This window comes from Haematobia irritans, chromosome 4 (assembly GCF_050003625.1).
Source record: "Haematobia irritans isolate KBUSLIRL chromosome 4, ASM5000362v1, whole genome shotgun sequence".
NCBI classification, from domain to species: Eukaryota; Metazoa; Arthropoda; class Insecta; order Diptera; family Muscidae; genus Haematobia; species Haematobia irritans.
The window spans coordinates 157,892,481-157,909,220 of record NC_134400.1 but is presented as its reverse complement, the minus strand read 5'-3'; the positions used below and the strand labels follow the sequence as shown (position 1 = coordinate 157,909,220).

General features: G+C 27.8%; 1 protein-coding gene across 2 annotated transcripts in view; it reads left to right on the top strand.

Annotated features, from left to right (window-relative positions):
• LOC142237265 (capon-like protein) overlaps window positions 1-16,740 on the top strand; it is a 795,171-nt gene that overhangs the window by 405,663 nt on the left and 372,768 nt on the right. The gene's annotated exons all lie outside the window — the stretch shown is intronic.

Below are 16,740 nucleotides of genomic sequence, written 5' to 3'. Positions count from 1 at the left end.
GCTACCCTCTATCTAAAGCCCATCTACTATATGTCGTTGGAGAGATAGAGTAGGAGAGGGATGATTAAGACCTAATTGCCTGTGGGTCTAAATACAAACTCGAAAAAAAAAGAAAAACAAAAAAGACTATTCTTATTTTTAAACTTTGTCAATTTCCTTTGTCCTTTGGGCCCAAGAACAAGGCTGGTATTTGATTTACATTCTTTTTACCTCGATGTTCACTTTTGCCATTAGGTCAAATGAAAAGAAATGGAAACATTTTTCTTTGAAGTTATTCTTCAAGTAGTAAGGAAGGAAGTTTTCCATTTTCCTTTTTCTATTCCTAAACCCATTGCCTGTATAGCAATTCAGTGATAACGTTGGTAACCCTCCTGTGTTGGGTCGTTTCTTTTGATTATCGCCAGTTCGGCAAAGTAATTTCTTTAATTAAGTCAGCCCAAGGTTTTAATGAGTTTGAATAGGCCTGCTGAATTGAAATAGACACAAATGCCACAGTAAAGTTAAGTGTTTTCAGTTAAGGTAGAGTGTTTGCTAAAGGGATAGACGGTACACTGACCCATGTAAAAAAAACAAAGACATCATATTGCAAATAATAATAATAATTTGCAAGTATCTATCAGGGGACTAAAAAACGTTATTATTTTCCATGGATAGAGAAAAGTATGTGCTGCGTTATAATAAAGGAAGTTTGAAATAATATTTAAGTAAGCATAAGAAGAAGAATCATTATTTTCAGAATGCTTTAAAAAGTAATATTCCCTAAATAGAAAATAATTTTGTGGCAGATTGTGCCAGAAGAGACAAATAGGATGGGTTGGGGAAAGTGGTCGTCCGTTTCGAAAGGTAAACTGAGACTAGTAAGTGAGTTCAACCGAGAGTGATAGTTATATACCCTGCACTACACTGTGCAACAGGATATTGTTATTTTTTTCAGATTCAATCACAGACTTAATTTATCCAATTAATTTTTTATTTGAAATGTCTTCAATCACGAAAATGATAGTATCAATCACACAATTGATCATGAAAAAATACTTGATTAAAAAATTTATTGATTCCATAGCAAATTTTAATTAGTACATACACAATTTTTTTCAGATTCAATCACAGACTTAATTGATCCAATTAATTGTTATACCCACCACCATAGAATGGTGACGGGGGTATAATTAGTTTGTCATTCCGTTTGTAACACATCGAAATATCGATTTCCGACTATATAAAGTATATTTATTCTTGATCAGGGAGAAATTCTAACACGATATAACGATGTCCGTCTGTCTGTCTGTTGTAATCACGCTACAGTCTTCAATAATGAAGCAATCGTGCTGAAATTTTGCACAAACTTTCCTCTTTTGTCTGCAGGCAGGCCAAGTTCGAAGATGGGCTATATCGGTCCAGGTTTTGATATAGTCCCCATATAAACCGACCTCCCGATTTGGGGTCTTGGGCTTATAGAAATTGTAGTTTTTATCCAATTTGTCTGAAATTTGAAATCTAGAGGTATTTTATGACCATAAAGAGGTGTGCTAAAAATGGTGAGTATCGGTCCATGTTTTGGTATAGCCCCCATATAGACCGATCTCCCGATTTTACTTATTGGGTTTATAGAAACCGCAGTTTTTATTCAATTTACCTGAAATTGGAAATCGAGTGGTACTTTAGAACCGTTAAAAGGTGTGCAAAAATGGTGAGCATCGGTCCATGTTTTGGTATGGTCCCCATATAAACCGACCTCCCGATTTGGGGTCTTGGGCTTATAGAAACCGTAGTTTTTTCCAATTTGCCTGAAATTGAAAATCTAGACGTACTTGAGGACCATCAAAAGGTGTGCCGAAAATGGTGAGAATCGTTCCATGTTTTGGTATAGCCCCCATATAGACCGATTTCCCGATTTTACTTCTAGAAGCCCAACTAGAATCCGAAGTTTTTATCCGATTTGCTTGAAATTGGAAATCTAGAGGTATTTTCGGGCCATAAAGAGGTGTGCCGAAAACGGTGAGTATCGGTCTATATTTTAGTATAGCCCCCATAAGAACGATCTCCCGATTTAACTCCTTGGGTTTCTAGAAACCGTAGTTCTTATCTGATTTGCCTGAAATTGTAAATATTCTGGTATTTTAGGCTCACAAAAACGTGTATCGGATTAAGTTTTTATCGGTCCATTTGGTAATGCCTGCATATAGACCGACTTCACTTCTTGAGGGTATAGACGGCGCACTGATCATGAAAATTGCTTGAAACTCAATGTAAAATTTCCAGATTTTACTTCTACAGATTTAAGATTTCACATCAAGACGTAATTTTATAATTTTCTTGCACACTTACAAGAGATGTTAATGATTCCTCTAAAACTCAAACAAAAATGGTTCTTATAAATCCAGAATCTGATATAGTCCTCATAGGTGAAATCTTTAAATTTATCTTCGGGAAGTGTCCTCAAGTCCTCAAGCCCTCTTGAAATTTCAAAAGAAACCCTAAAATTTGGTTCATGGTGGTGGGTATTTAAGATTCGGCCCGGTCGAACTTACTGCTGTATATACTTGTTTAATTGAAATGTCTTCAATCACGAAAATGATAGTATCAATCACAGTTTTAATTGAGCATGAAAAAATACTTGATTAAAAAATTAATTGATTCCATGGCAAATTTGAATTAATTTTTTAATTGATTCAATTAAATTTTTAATTGATCCAATTAAATTTTTAATTGATGTTGATTACAAAATTCAATATATTTTTAAATTAAAAATGAAACTATTTGTAATCGCTATAATACATTTCAATCACTTTCTACAACTATTTTTCATCCTTTTTAGTTTGATACAAAAATTTAAAGTTTCAAAAAAATTTTAATTAAGAATTTAAAAAATACATCCATAAGTTAACTGTCTTCTTCTTCCGAGTTTGATTAAAAAATAAATTGTATCAAATAATTTTTAAATTTAAAATTAAAAAAAAAAAAAAATCAATCATTAACTTAATTGACTTAATGTTTCTAGTTTGATCAGTTTTGCTAGAGAAATTTTTCGGTTTACCCTACAAGGACAAAAAACGTTACATACTTTCCCCCACATTCCCAACAAATTTTCCCTACAAATTTCCTTGAAATACATTTCCTTTTATAAAATAAAATTTTGACAAAATTTTTTATAGAAAAATTAAAAAAAAATTTCTGTAAAACTAATATTTTGACAAAATTTTCTATGGAAATATAATTTTGAAAAAATTTTCTATGGAAATAAAATATTGACAAAATTTTCTATCTAAATAAAATTTGGACAAAATTTTGCCCAATTTTCTATAGAAATAAAAATTTTGACAAAATTTTCAATATATTTTTTTTAATCTACTATACAAATACAATTTTGACAAAATGTTCTGTAGAAATAAAATTTTGACAAAATTTTCTACAGAAATAAAATTTTGTCAAAATTTTCTACAGAAATAAAATTTTGACAAAATTTTCTACAGAAATAAAATTTTGAGAAAAATGTCGATAGAAATAAAATTTTGAGAAAAGTTTCTATAGGAATAGGTTAGGTTAGGTTAGGTTAGATGGCAGCCCGATGTATCAGGCTCACTTAAACTGTTCAGTCCATTGTGATATCACATTGGTGAACTCCTCTCTTAACATGGAATCTGATTGCTGCCCGATTCCATGTTAAGTTCAATGACAAGGGACCTCCTTTTTATAGCCGAGTCCGAACGGCGTTCCACATTGCAGCGAAACCACTTAGAGAAGTTTTGAGACCCTCAGAAATGTCACCAACATTACTGAGGTGGGATAATCCACCGCTGAAAAACTTTTTGGTGTTCGGTCGAAGCAGGAATCGAACCCACGACCTTGTTTATGCAAGGCGGGCATGCTAACTATTGCACCACGGTGGCTTCTATAGGAATATAAGTTTCTATAGGAATAAAATTTTGACAGAATTTTCTATGGAAATAAATTTTTCTAAAGAAATAAAATTTTGACAAAATTTTCTACAAAAATACCATTTTGACAAAATTTTCTACAAAAATACAATTTTGACAAAATTTTCTATAGAAATAGAATTTTGACAAAATGTTGTATAGGAATAAAATTTTGACAAAATTTGTTATGGAAATAAAATTTTCTAAAGAAATAAAATTTTGACAAAGTTTTCTATGAAAATAAAATTTTCTAAAGAAATAAAATTTTGCAAAATTTTCTACAAAAATACCATTTTGACAAAATTTTCTACAAAAATACAATTTTGACAAAATTTTCTATAGAAATAAAATTTCGACAAAATTTTCTGCAGAAATAAAATTTTGACAAAATTTTCGCTAGAAATAAAATTTTGACAAAATTTTCGATAGAAATAAAATTTTGAGAAAATTTTCTATAGGAATAAAATTTTGACAAAGTTTTCTATGGAAATAAAATTTTCTAAAGAAATAAAATTTTGACAAAATTTTCTACAAAAATACCATTTTGACAAAATTTTCTATAGAAATAATTTTGACAAAATTTTCTACACAAATAAAATTTTGACAAAATTTTCTATGGAAATAAAATTTCGACAAAATTTTCTGCAGAAATAAAATTTTGACAAAATTTTCGCTAGAAATAAAATTTTGACAAAATTTTCGATAGGAATAAAATTTTGGCAAAATTTGCTATGGAAATAAAATTGTCTAAAGAAATAAAATTTTGACAAAATTTTCTATGGAAATAAAATTTTCTATAGAAATACAATTTTGTCAAAACTTTTTATAGAAATAAAATTTTGACAAAATTTTCGATATAAATAAAATTTTGGCAAAATTTGCTATGGAAATAAAATTTTCTAAAGACATAAAATTTTGACAAAATTTTCTATAGAAATAAAATTTTCTTTAGAAATAAAATTTTGACAAAATTTTCTACCGAAATAAAATTTTGACAAAATTTTCTATGGAAATAAAATTCTGACAAAATTTTCTACCGAAATAAAATTTTGACAAAATTTTCTATGGAAATAACATTTTGACAAATTTTTCTATGGAAATAAAATTTTGACAAAATTTTCGATAGAAATAAAATTTTGACAAAATTTTTGCTAGAAATAAAATTTTGACAAAATTTTCGATAGGAATAAAATTTGGACAAAATTTGCTATGGAAATAAAATTTTCTAAAGAAATAAAATTTTGACAAAATTTTCTATAGAAATAAAATTTTGACAAAATTTTTTACAAAAATACAATTTTGTCAAAATTTTCTATAGAAATAGAATTTTGACAAAATTTTCTATAGAAATAGAATTTTGACAAAATTTTGTATAGAAATAAAATTTTGACAAAATTTGTTATGGAAATAAAATTTTCTAAAGAAATAAAATTTTGACAAAATTTTCTACAAGAATACAATTTTGACAAAAGTTTCTATAGAAATATAATTTTGACAAAATTTTATATAGAAATAAAATTTTGACAAAATTTTTTATGGAAATAAAATTTTCTAAAGAAATAAAATTTTGACAAAATTTTCTATAGAAATAGAATTTTGACAAAATTTTATATAGAAATAAAATTTTGACAAAATTTTTTATGGAAATAAAATTTTCTAAAGAAATAAAATGTTGACAAAATTTTCTACAAAAATACAATTTGGACAAAATTTTCTATAGAAATAGAATTTTGACAAAATTTTGTATAGAAATAAAATTTTGACAAAATTTGTTATGGAAATAAAATTTTCTAAAGAAATAAAATTTTGACAAAATTTTCTATAGAAATAGAATTTTGACGAAATTTTGTATAGAAATAAAATTTTGACAAAATTTGTTATGGAAATAAAATTTTCTAAAGAAATAAAATTTTGAGAAAATTTTCTACAAAAATACAATTTTGACAAAATTTTCTATAGAAATAGAATTTTGACAAAATTTTGTATTTTCTATAGAAATAGAGTATTGACAAAATTTCTATTCCTGCTCTAGAGCAACCAAAATGCAAAAATTATTAAAAATTGTGTTGAGTGAAAAAGTCCCTACATTGTGTTCATACGTCCAAACAAGACGCTAAATATATAAAAAACAAAACCTACATGTAGGGACTTTCCCCTACTACTGGCAATACTTAGTTTGATTAAAAGATTAATAGTATCAATTAATTTTTTTATTGAAAGTGTTTTCAACTTCAATCAACTTTTTAATTGGGAATATTTTGGTGATATTTTTTTCTGTGTAGGTTCGCACATAATGACAAGGGATAGACACATGGTGTCGTTGGCAATAATGCTCAGTGTAATTCCCTGAGTCGATCTAGTCATAACCCTCTGTTCATCTATCGTAAAGTGCCAAAATTTGCCAAATTTCGTTGAAATCGGTTCAGATTTAGATATAGCTCCCTATATATCTTTCGCCTGACTTAAATGTGTTCTTATTTCAATTCTCCCCTTCTTTGACAAGGAATCAATACCAAAATCATTAGTGTAAACACAAAAACCTTTGTGTTGTATTTTTCAGTGTAGATTTTTAAGTTTAGGCATGTCCGACTATTTGGCCGTATGCTCTTTATTAATCGAATCATGGCATAATTTATACTTGAAGTCGGAATCGAATTTGGAGATGAATGAATGAAGGACATTGATTCCAATTGTTCAAAAAATCTAAAAAAGCAATTAAATTCAATTTTGTTTTCCAATATCAATTACACAAAATTTAAATCTAAAGGTGAAATGCATCCTTAGTATCTCCACAGTGCAATTCTCCGCTTCAAATTATTAGTGTAAAAGCAAAATTTTTTCAGTGTAAATATTGTGTAATGTTAAAGAGTTTGTGTTTTGTGACGAAACTTTAAATATAAAAACCAATTTCAGAATTTTCCACGACATTTTGCTTTACAAAAAAAATCAAAAAAAGAATTTAGAAGTTCAACTTAAACTTTTCAATAGTTTCAAGTGCACCAAGTGTTTAGAGTGTTTCAAAAAAAAAATGTTTTTTTTTTTTGGTACAAACATTGTTGCAACATAGCATGGATTACCAAGGAACATGCCACTTTGCACGTCACCATATCATGTTAAAATGAAAAAAGTTTTTTATTCCCCCTTTGCAACTATTAAGATTAAAGTCTTATCGTATAGAGGTTACCAGAACACCTTAAAATATGCTTTCGAAAATAGGAGTGGCTAGTAGGAAAACAAATACAAAATGCTTTAGATATTCCCCAAGAATTATTATATGCAACTTAGATGGTGCTGTGTTGCCTAATTTGATTAAAACTCTTTGAAAATGGGATTTAAAATAGAAACAAGTCTCTAAAATCGAGCTGAATGTTACATAGCCATGGATTCCTTGAAATGACCCCTAATCGTAGCGGATAGCTTGAAATTTTAAAATTATATTAAGGGTATTTTCCTTTAACTCAAAGACATACGACATGAACGGAGGAAGGCAAAATTGTCATATTCATGTCCTAATTTTAAAGAAAATAGTTCCTAAAAAAAGATCTTTAACTTTTCATTGATTAAACTATCTTTAGTTTAAAAAAAAAAGTTGTATTTAATAATATAATATGTAACAAGTATATACGGCCGTAAGTTCGGCCAGGCCGAAGTTTATGTACCCTCCACCATGGATTGCGTAGAAACTTCTACTGAAGACTGTCATCACAATCGAATTACTTGGGTTGCGGTAACACCTGCCGATGGCGAAGTATCTTAAAACTTCCTAACACCGTAATATATACCACATAGTCCATACGTGGTATATATTAAACTAAAAAAGGCCGATTAAATACGTATATAATTAAGTTTAAAGTTTCTATAGAAATAAAATTTTGACAAAATAAAATTTTGACAACATTTTCTATAGAAGTAAAATTTGGAAAAAAAAATGTCTATAGAAATAAAATTTGGAAAAAATTTTCTATAGAAATACAATTTTGACAAAATTTTCTATAGAAATAAAATTTTGACAAAATTTTCTTTAGAAATAAAATTGTGACAAAATTTTCTATAGAAATAAAATTTTGACAAAATTTTCTATAGAAATAACATTTTGACAATGTTTTCTATAAAAATAAAATTTTGGTAGATTATTTTTGGCTCGAGTGGCAACCATGAATATGAACCGATATGGACCATTTTTTGTGTGATTGGGGATCGGCTATATATAACTATAGACCGATATGGACCAATTTTGGCATGGATATAAGCGGCCTTATACTATCACCGCGTTACAAATTTCAACCGGATCGGATAAATTTTGCTCCTCCAAGAGGCTCCGGAGATCAAATCTGGGGAACAGTTTATATGGGGGCTATATATAATTATGGATCGATATGGACCAATTCTTGCGTGTTTGTTAGAGACCACATTCTAACACCATGTTCCAAATTTCAACCGGATTGGATGAATTTTACTCCTCCAAGAGCCTCCGGAGGACAAATCTGGGAATCGATTTATATGGGGGCTATATATAATTATGGACCGATATGGACCAATTTTTGCATGGTCATTAGAGAACATATACCAACATCATGTACCAAATTTCAGCCGGATCGGGTGAAATTTTTGTTTCTTAGAGGCTCCGCAAGCCAAATCGGGGGATCGGTTTATATGGGGGCTATGTATAATTATGGACCGATGTGGACCAATTTTTGCATGGTCATTAGAGAACATATACCAATACCATGTACCAAATTTCAGCCGGATCGGATGAAATTTGCTTCTCTTAGAGGCTCCGCAAGCCAAATCGGGGGATCGGTTTATATGGGCGCTATATATAATAATGGACCGATGTGGACCAATTTTTGCATGGTTGTTAGAGACCATATACTAACACCATGTAACAAATTTCAGCCGGATCGGATGAAATTTGGTTCTCTTAGAGGCTCCGCAAGCCAAATCGGGGGATCGGTTTATATGGGGGCTATATGTAATTATGGACCAATATGGACCAATTTTTGCATGGTTGTTAGAGACCATATACTAACACCATGTAACAAATTTCAGCCGGATCGGATGAAATTTGGTTCTCTTAGAGGCTCCGCAAGCCAAATCGGGGGATCGGTTTATATGGGGGCTATATGTAATTATGGACCGATATGGACCAATTTTTGCATGGTTGTTAGAGCCCATATACTAACACCATGTACCAAATTTCAGCCGGATCGGATGAAATTTGCTTCTCTTAGAGCAATCGCAAGCCAAATTTGGGGGTTTATATGGGGGCTATACGTAAAAGTGGACCGATATGGACCAATTTTTGCACGGTTGTTAGAGACCATATACTAACACCATGTACCAAATTTCAGCCGGATCGGATGAAATTTGCCTCTCTTAGAGGCTCCGCAAGCCAAATTTGGGGGTCCGTTTATATGGGGGCTATACGTAAAAGTGGACCGATATGGCCCATTTGCAATACCATCCGACCTACATCAATAACAACTACTTGTGTCAAGTTTCAAGTCGATAGCTTGTTTCGTTCGGAAATTAGCGTGATTTCAACAGACGGACGGACGGACATGCTCAGATCGACTCAGAATTTCGCCACGACCCAGAATATATATACTTTATGGGGCTTAGAGCAATATTTCGATGTGTTACAAACGGAATGACAAAGTTAATATACCCCCATCCTATGGTGGAGGGTATAATAATAATAATATACGGCAATCCATCCTCGGTTGCCAATCGAGCCATAAATAATCTATCAACATTTGGAGTAAATCGTAGTTTGTCAAAATTTTATTTCTATAGAAAATTCTGTCTCAATATTATTTCTATAGAAAATTTTGTCAAAATTTTATTTCTATAGGAAATTTTGTCAAAATTTTGTTTCTATGGAAAAATCCGTCAAAATTTTATTTCTATAGAAAATTTTGTCAAAATTTTATTTATGTAGGAAATTTTGTCAAAATTTTAATTCTGTAGAAAATTTTGTCAAAATTTTATTTCTATAGAAAATTTTGTCAAAATTTTATTTCATTGTTGTTGGTTTTGATTTCAGCTTAAAACCATGTATTGACTAAACTACAAGTGTAGCTTAACCAACAGAGGAAAAGTAGGCTTGTCAAATTTATTTGGGCAAAGCCCATTAGACTTCAAGATGGTTGGATGTACAGCTGTTTCGGAATTACCACATTTCTCATCAGCATCCTCTACTTGCAGCAAAACTATCAACCAATTATCAGAATAAATTCGGGTAATTCACTCAATCCAAAGTGAACCTTTCTATAGAAAATTCCGTCAAAATTTTATTTCTTTAGGAAATTTTGTCAAAATTTTATTTCTATAGAAAATTTTGTCAAAATTTTACTTCTATAGAAAATTTTGTCAAAATTTTATTTCTGTAGAAAATTTTGTCAAAATTTTATTTCTGTAGAAAATGTTGTCAAAATTTTATTTCTGTAGAAAATTTTGTCAAAATTTTATTTCTGTAGAAAATTTTGTCAAAATTTTATTTCTGTAGAAAATTTTGTCAAAATTTTACTTTTATAGAAAATTTTGTCAAAATTTTATTTCTATAGAAAATTTTGTCAAAATGTTATTCCTATAGAAAATTTTGTCAAAATTTTATTCCTATAGAAAATTTTGTCAAAATTTTATTTCTGTAGAAAATTTTGTCAAAATTTTATTTCTGTAGAAAATTTTGTCAAAATTTTATTTCTATAGAAAATTTTGTCAAAGTGTTTTTTGTATAGGGTATTTTGTCAAAATTTTATTTTTATATATATTTTTGTCAAAATTTTATTTCTATAGGAAATTTTGTCAAAATTTTATTTTATACATATGTTTGTAAAAATTTTATTTCTATAGGAAATTTTGTCAAAATTTTATTTTATACATATTTTTGTAAAAATTTTATTTCTATAGAAAATTTTGTCAAAATTTTATTTCAATAGAAAATGTTGTACAGAGTTTTATTTCCATAAAAAATTTTGTACAAAATTTTATATGTTATCTATAGAAAATGTTGTCAAAATTGTATTTCTATTATCCATTATGAGGAGATGTTTTCAAAGAACATTAAAATGAAATGACGGTGGGTATTTAAAATTCTTTCTTTCGGCCCAATAATCGTATATATTTGTTTCTATGGCCCGGCTTTCTTTCTTATCATATTTTTCTCCTGATTGCATATAATCTAAATTTAAAATGGTCCTCTAGCAAAACTCTTTTACTGCACCAAAAGGACATTCATTCACTCAAGCAGTTATTTATCCTTCATTGTGTTCAGTCTATTTAACGTTCTTAGTTTTATTTACCTTGCCTCATCTATGGACGTATACTCCATCAGCTGTTATGCATAATCTTTTTCGCAATCTCATTAACATTCGTCACATTCGCTTTGCTACGTTTTTTCAGTCATTGACTTTCTTAATTGCTGTCATTTAACGATGGTAAATTTCTTCTTTGGCTTTTGTCCTTGTTGCTGTTGGTAACACAGAAATGTACATCGTGCACTTATTAAAAGTTTTCAAGTTTCTCCGTTTTAGCTGCGTAAATTTGTTTGTAGTTTTAGTTTTTTTTTTCTAGAACCTCCACCATATTGCAAACGTTCTTTAAAGAGATTATAAAAACATTGTTTTTCTTTTGTAATTCCGAACAAGCTTAAGACCCTAGCAGACAAAGCTAACAATTATATTTATAATCTTATTGTAAATGTAATAAATAAATAAACAAATAAAAACATTTTTTTTAGTGTTTCGTCTTTGATTTTCAGTACCTTTGACGTACTTAAGTACATTAACAGTTTTTACTATCAATGATTTGTTATTCTGTGTGTAACGCCTCGACATATTTGTCTCAGACCCCATATACACTACAACTCTGTTGTGGTGAAATTCTAAGTCGATTTACACTATTAGAAAAAACTACGTTCCAAAATCGTGAATGAAACGAAAACGTTCACGAAAAATCAAAACGTGATATTCACGTCCACGGGCGTTAACGCTTTCATGAACGGCTTTCAATTTTTGTGGGCATAAAAAAGTTTTAAAATATTCGTTAGACGTTCTTATGGCAACTCAGTCGGTGCTACAACCCTCTAAGGCGACCGTTAGTGCAGGCAATCCAGGTTCGAATCACGGTATCGTATTTTTTTATTTTATTTTTTTTATATAAACTAGTAACCATTACGTTTCTAGATCATGAACGCTGTTGATATTGATGTGGGTAGGATGGCATTATAAATCGGTTTTATCGGACCAGCTTTAGGATAGCTCCCTTTGAAACCGATCTCAACATTTGACTTTTTGATCCTTCTGATGCCACAGTTTTTATCAAATTTGGTTGAAATTGGACAGATGATGTTAGCATTTGTTCTAATAGCCATATCGGCCAATAATTATATAGCACTTATACAAACCGATTCTCAGATTTAATAATTTTCTTTCTGTAGAAATTTTATTTCTATAGAAAATTTTGTCAAAATTTAATTTCTATAGAAAATTTTGGCAAAATTTTATTTCCATAAAAAAATGTGTCAAAATTTTATTTCCATAGAAAATTTTGTCAAAATTTTATTTCTATAGAAAATTTTGTTTCTATAGAACATTTTGTCAAAATTTAGTTTCTATAGAAAATTTTGGCAATTTTTTTTTTCCATAGAAAATTTTGTCAAAATTTTATTTCTATAGAAAATGTTGTCAAAATGTTGTTTCTATAGAAAATTATGTCAAAATTTTATTTCTATAGAAAATTTTGTAAAAATTTTGTTTCTATAGAAAATATTGTCAAAATTTTATTTCTATAGGAAATTTTGTCAAAATTTTATTTCTATAAAAAATTTTGTCAAAATTTTAGTTCTATAAAACATTTTGTCAAAATTTTATTTCTATAGAAAATTTTGTCACAATTTTATTTCTATAGAAAATTTTGTCAAAATTTTATTTCTATAGATATTTTGGTCAAAATTTTATTTCTATAGAAAATTTTGTCAAAATTTTATTTCTATAGAAAATTTTGTTAAAATTTTATTTCCATAGAAAATGTTGTCAAAATTTTATTTCTATAGAAAATTTTGTTAAAACTTTGTTTCTATAGAAAATTTTGTCAAAATTTTGTTTCTATTCTATTTATATAGAAACTTTTATCAAAATGTTATTTTTGTAGAAAATTTTGTCAAAATTTTATTTCTATAGAAAATTTTGTTAAAATTTTTTTCTGTGGGAAATTTTGTCAAAATTTTATTTCTATAGAAAATTTTGTCAAAATTTTATTTCTATTTCTATAGATTGTGTCAAAATTTTATTTCTATAGAAAATTTCGTCAAAATTTTATTTCTATAGAAAATTTTGTCAAAATTTTATTTCTATGGAAAATTCCGTCCAAATTTTATTTCTATAGAAAATTTCGTCAAAATTTTATTTCTATAGAAAATTTCGTCAAAATTTTATTTCTATAGAAAATTTTATCAAAATTTTATTTCCATAGAAAATTTTGTCAAAATTTTATTTCTATAGAAAATTTTGTCAAAATTTTATTTCTATAGAAAATTTTGTCAAAATTTTATTTCTAAAGAAAATTTTGTCAACATTTTATTTCTATAGAAAATTTTGTCAAAATTTTAGTTCTAGAGAACATTTTGTCAAAATTTTGGTTCTATAAAACATTTTGTCAAAATTTTATTTCTATAGAAAATTTTATCAAAATTTTATTTCTGTAGAAAATTTTGTCAAAATTTTATTTCTAAAGAAAATTTCAAGCTTGTTTAATTATTGTCTATAGAAAATTTTATTTCTATAGAAAATTTTGTCAAAATTTTATTTCTGTGGGAAATTTTGTCAAAATTTTATCTCTATAGAAAATTTTGTCAAAATTTTGGTTCTATAGAAAATTTTAGAAAATTTTGTCTAAATTTAATTTCTAGAACATATTATGTTTGGAACATAAAATGTTTTTAAATATAATATGCTTAGATGCAAATATATGTTAATTTAGAAATAGCCTATAAACATATATGTGTTTAGAAAGAGAGACCTAGAGAGTAAGCTGCAAGTAAAATAATGGAAGTAACCACTTGGCGCCTTAAAAATATATCCACACAAAGAAAAATTCATTAAAAATTTTTCAGTCAGTGTATGCCCTAAGATGAAACATTATATGTTTGAACAATACAAACAATATTTTGTTTGGATCAATCCTGAAAATATATATGCTTGAAGCCAAATGTGTTTGGGTTATATCTTACAGAAGCGATTTTTTGAGGGTGTACCAACTGTAGTCATCTTGTTTCTATAGAAAATTTCGTCAAAATTTTATTTCTATAGAAAATTTCGTCAAAATTTTATTTCTATAGAAAATTTCGTCAAAATTTTATTTCTATAGAAAATTTTATCAAAATTTTATTTCCATAGAAAATTTTGTCAAAATTTTATTTCTATAGAAAATTTTGTCAAAACTTTGTTTCTATAGAAAATTTTGTCAAAATGTTGTTTCTATTGAAAAATTTTGTCAAAATTTTATTTCTATAGAAAATTTTGTCAAAATTTTATTTCTAAAGAAAATTTTGACAAAATTTTTCAATAGAAACAAAATTTTGACAAAATTTTCTATAGAAACAAAGTTTTGACAAAATTTTCTTTAGAAATAAAATTTTGACAAAATTTTCTATAGAAATAAAATTTTGACAAAATTTTCTATAGAAATAAAATGTTGACAAAATTTTCTTTAGAAATAAAATTTTGACAAAATTTTCTATAGAAATAAAATTTTGACAAAATTTTTCAATAGAAACAAAATTTTGACAAAATTTTCTATAGAAACAAAGTTTTGACAAAATTTTCTATAGAAATAAAATTTTGACAAAATTTTCTATGGAAATAAAATTTTGATAAAATTTTCTATAGAAATAAAATTTTGACGAAATTTTCTATAGAAATAAAATTTTGACGAAACTTTCAATAGAAACAAGATGACTACAGTTGGTACACCCTCAAAAAATCGCTTCTGTAAGATATAACCCAAACACATTTGGCTTCAAGCATATATATTTTCAGGATTGATCAAAACAAAATATTGTTTGTATTGTTCAAACATATAATGTTTCACCTTAGGGCATACACTGACTGAAAAATTTTTAATGAATTTTTCTTTGTGTGGATATATTTTTAAGGCGCCAAGTGGTTACTTCCATTATTTTACTTGCAGCTTACTCTCCAGGTCTCTCTTTCTAAACACATATATATTTATAGGCTATTTCTAAATTAATATATATTTGCATCTAAGCATATTGTATTTAAAAACATTTTATGTCCCAAACATAATATGTTCTATAGAAATAAAATTTAGACAAAATTTTCTAAAATTTTCTATAGAACTAACATTTTGACAAAATTTTCTATAGAGATCAAATTTTGACAAACTTTCCCACAGAAATAAAATTTTGACAAAATTTTCTATAGAAATAAAATTTTCTATAGACAATAATTAAACAAGCTTGAAATTTTCTATAGAAATAAAATTTTGACAAAATTTTCTACAGAAATAAAATTTTGATAAAATTTTCTATAGAAATAAAATTTTGACAAAATGTTCTATAGAACCAAAATTTTGACAAAGTGTTCTATAGAACTAAAATTTTGACAAAATTTTTTATAGAAATAAAATGTTGACAAAATTTTCTTTAGAAATAAAATTTTGACAAAATTTTCTATAGAAATAAAATTTTGACAAAATTTTTCAATAGAAAAAAAATTTTGACAAAATTTTCTGTAGAAACAAAGTTTTGACAAAATTTTCTATAGAAATAAAATTTTGACAAAATTTTCTATGGAAATAAAATTTTGATAAAATTTTCTATGGAAATAAAATTTTGACGAAATTTTCTATAGAAATAAAATTTTGACGATATTTTCTATAGAAATTTTCTATTGATCTCCGGAACCTCTTTAAAGAGAAAATTTCTTAAGATTGAAAAGCTGTACACGATAATGCTATATGCCACCATATCGGTCCATAATTATATATAGCCTCATAGACACCGATCCGCAGATGTGACTCTGCAACCTTTTGGAGGAGCAAGTTTCATTCCATTCGGTTGAAATTTGACCCTCTAATCACCATGCGAAAATTGCTTCATATCGAAATTATTATAGACTCCTCTGTATAAACCGATCAAGAAGTAAATAGGCCTATATAGGTATTTAACCAGCATTTTTTTATCTAATATGGATTAACTTGTAAGTTAGAAGACAACGATAGAGAAATTAATCAATACTATGCCATTGGAAATGGTTACCACAACCCGATTAATTCGATTGTGGTTGAAAATCTTTAGAAAAACTTTTACTCAATCCACGGTGAAGATTCGGGCTGGCCGAACTTTCGGCAGATTTACTTGTTATTTTTTTTAAAATACACATTTTTCATAACCATAACGTTGCAGCGATGGACTATCCCCTGTAAATAATGCTGGTGACATTTCTGAGTGTTTCAAATCTTCTCTGAATGGTCTCGCCCTAGTATGAAATGCCGTTTGGGCTCGACTAGTCATTGAGCTAAACATACGATCGACCAGCACACATTTTCATCTCGTGAAAAATTTTCTATAAAACGAAAATAAAAATGTTCCGGTTCGCAAAAGTGTCCAATGACCATAACATATATTTTCTCTGCGTGTAGTATGTCTTAACATATTTCTCTCAACTTCATTCTTTCGTCATCGGAGTCTTGGTCGTTAATGGATATAAATTCACTATTATCATTAAAGGTGGGTGGAGACGTGAACATACAGTACACAAAATCAACAACTGTAGCAATTTTATAGTTTTTTTCCCCCCCC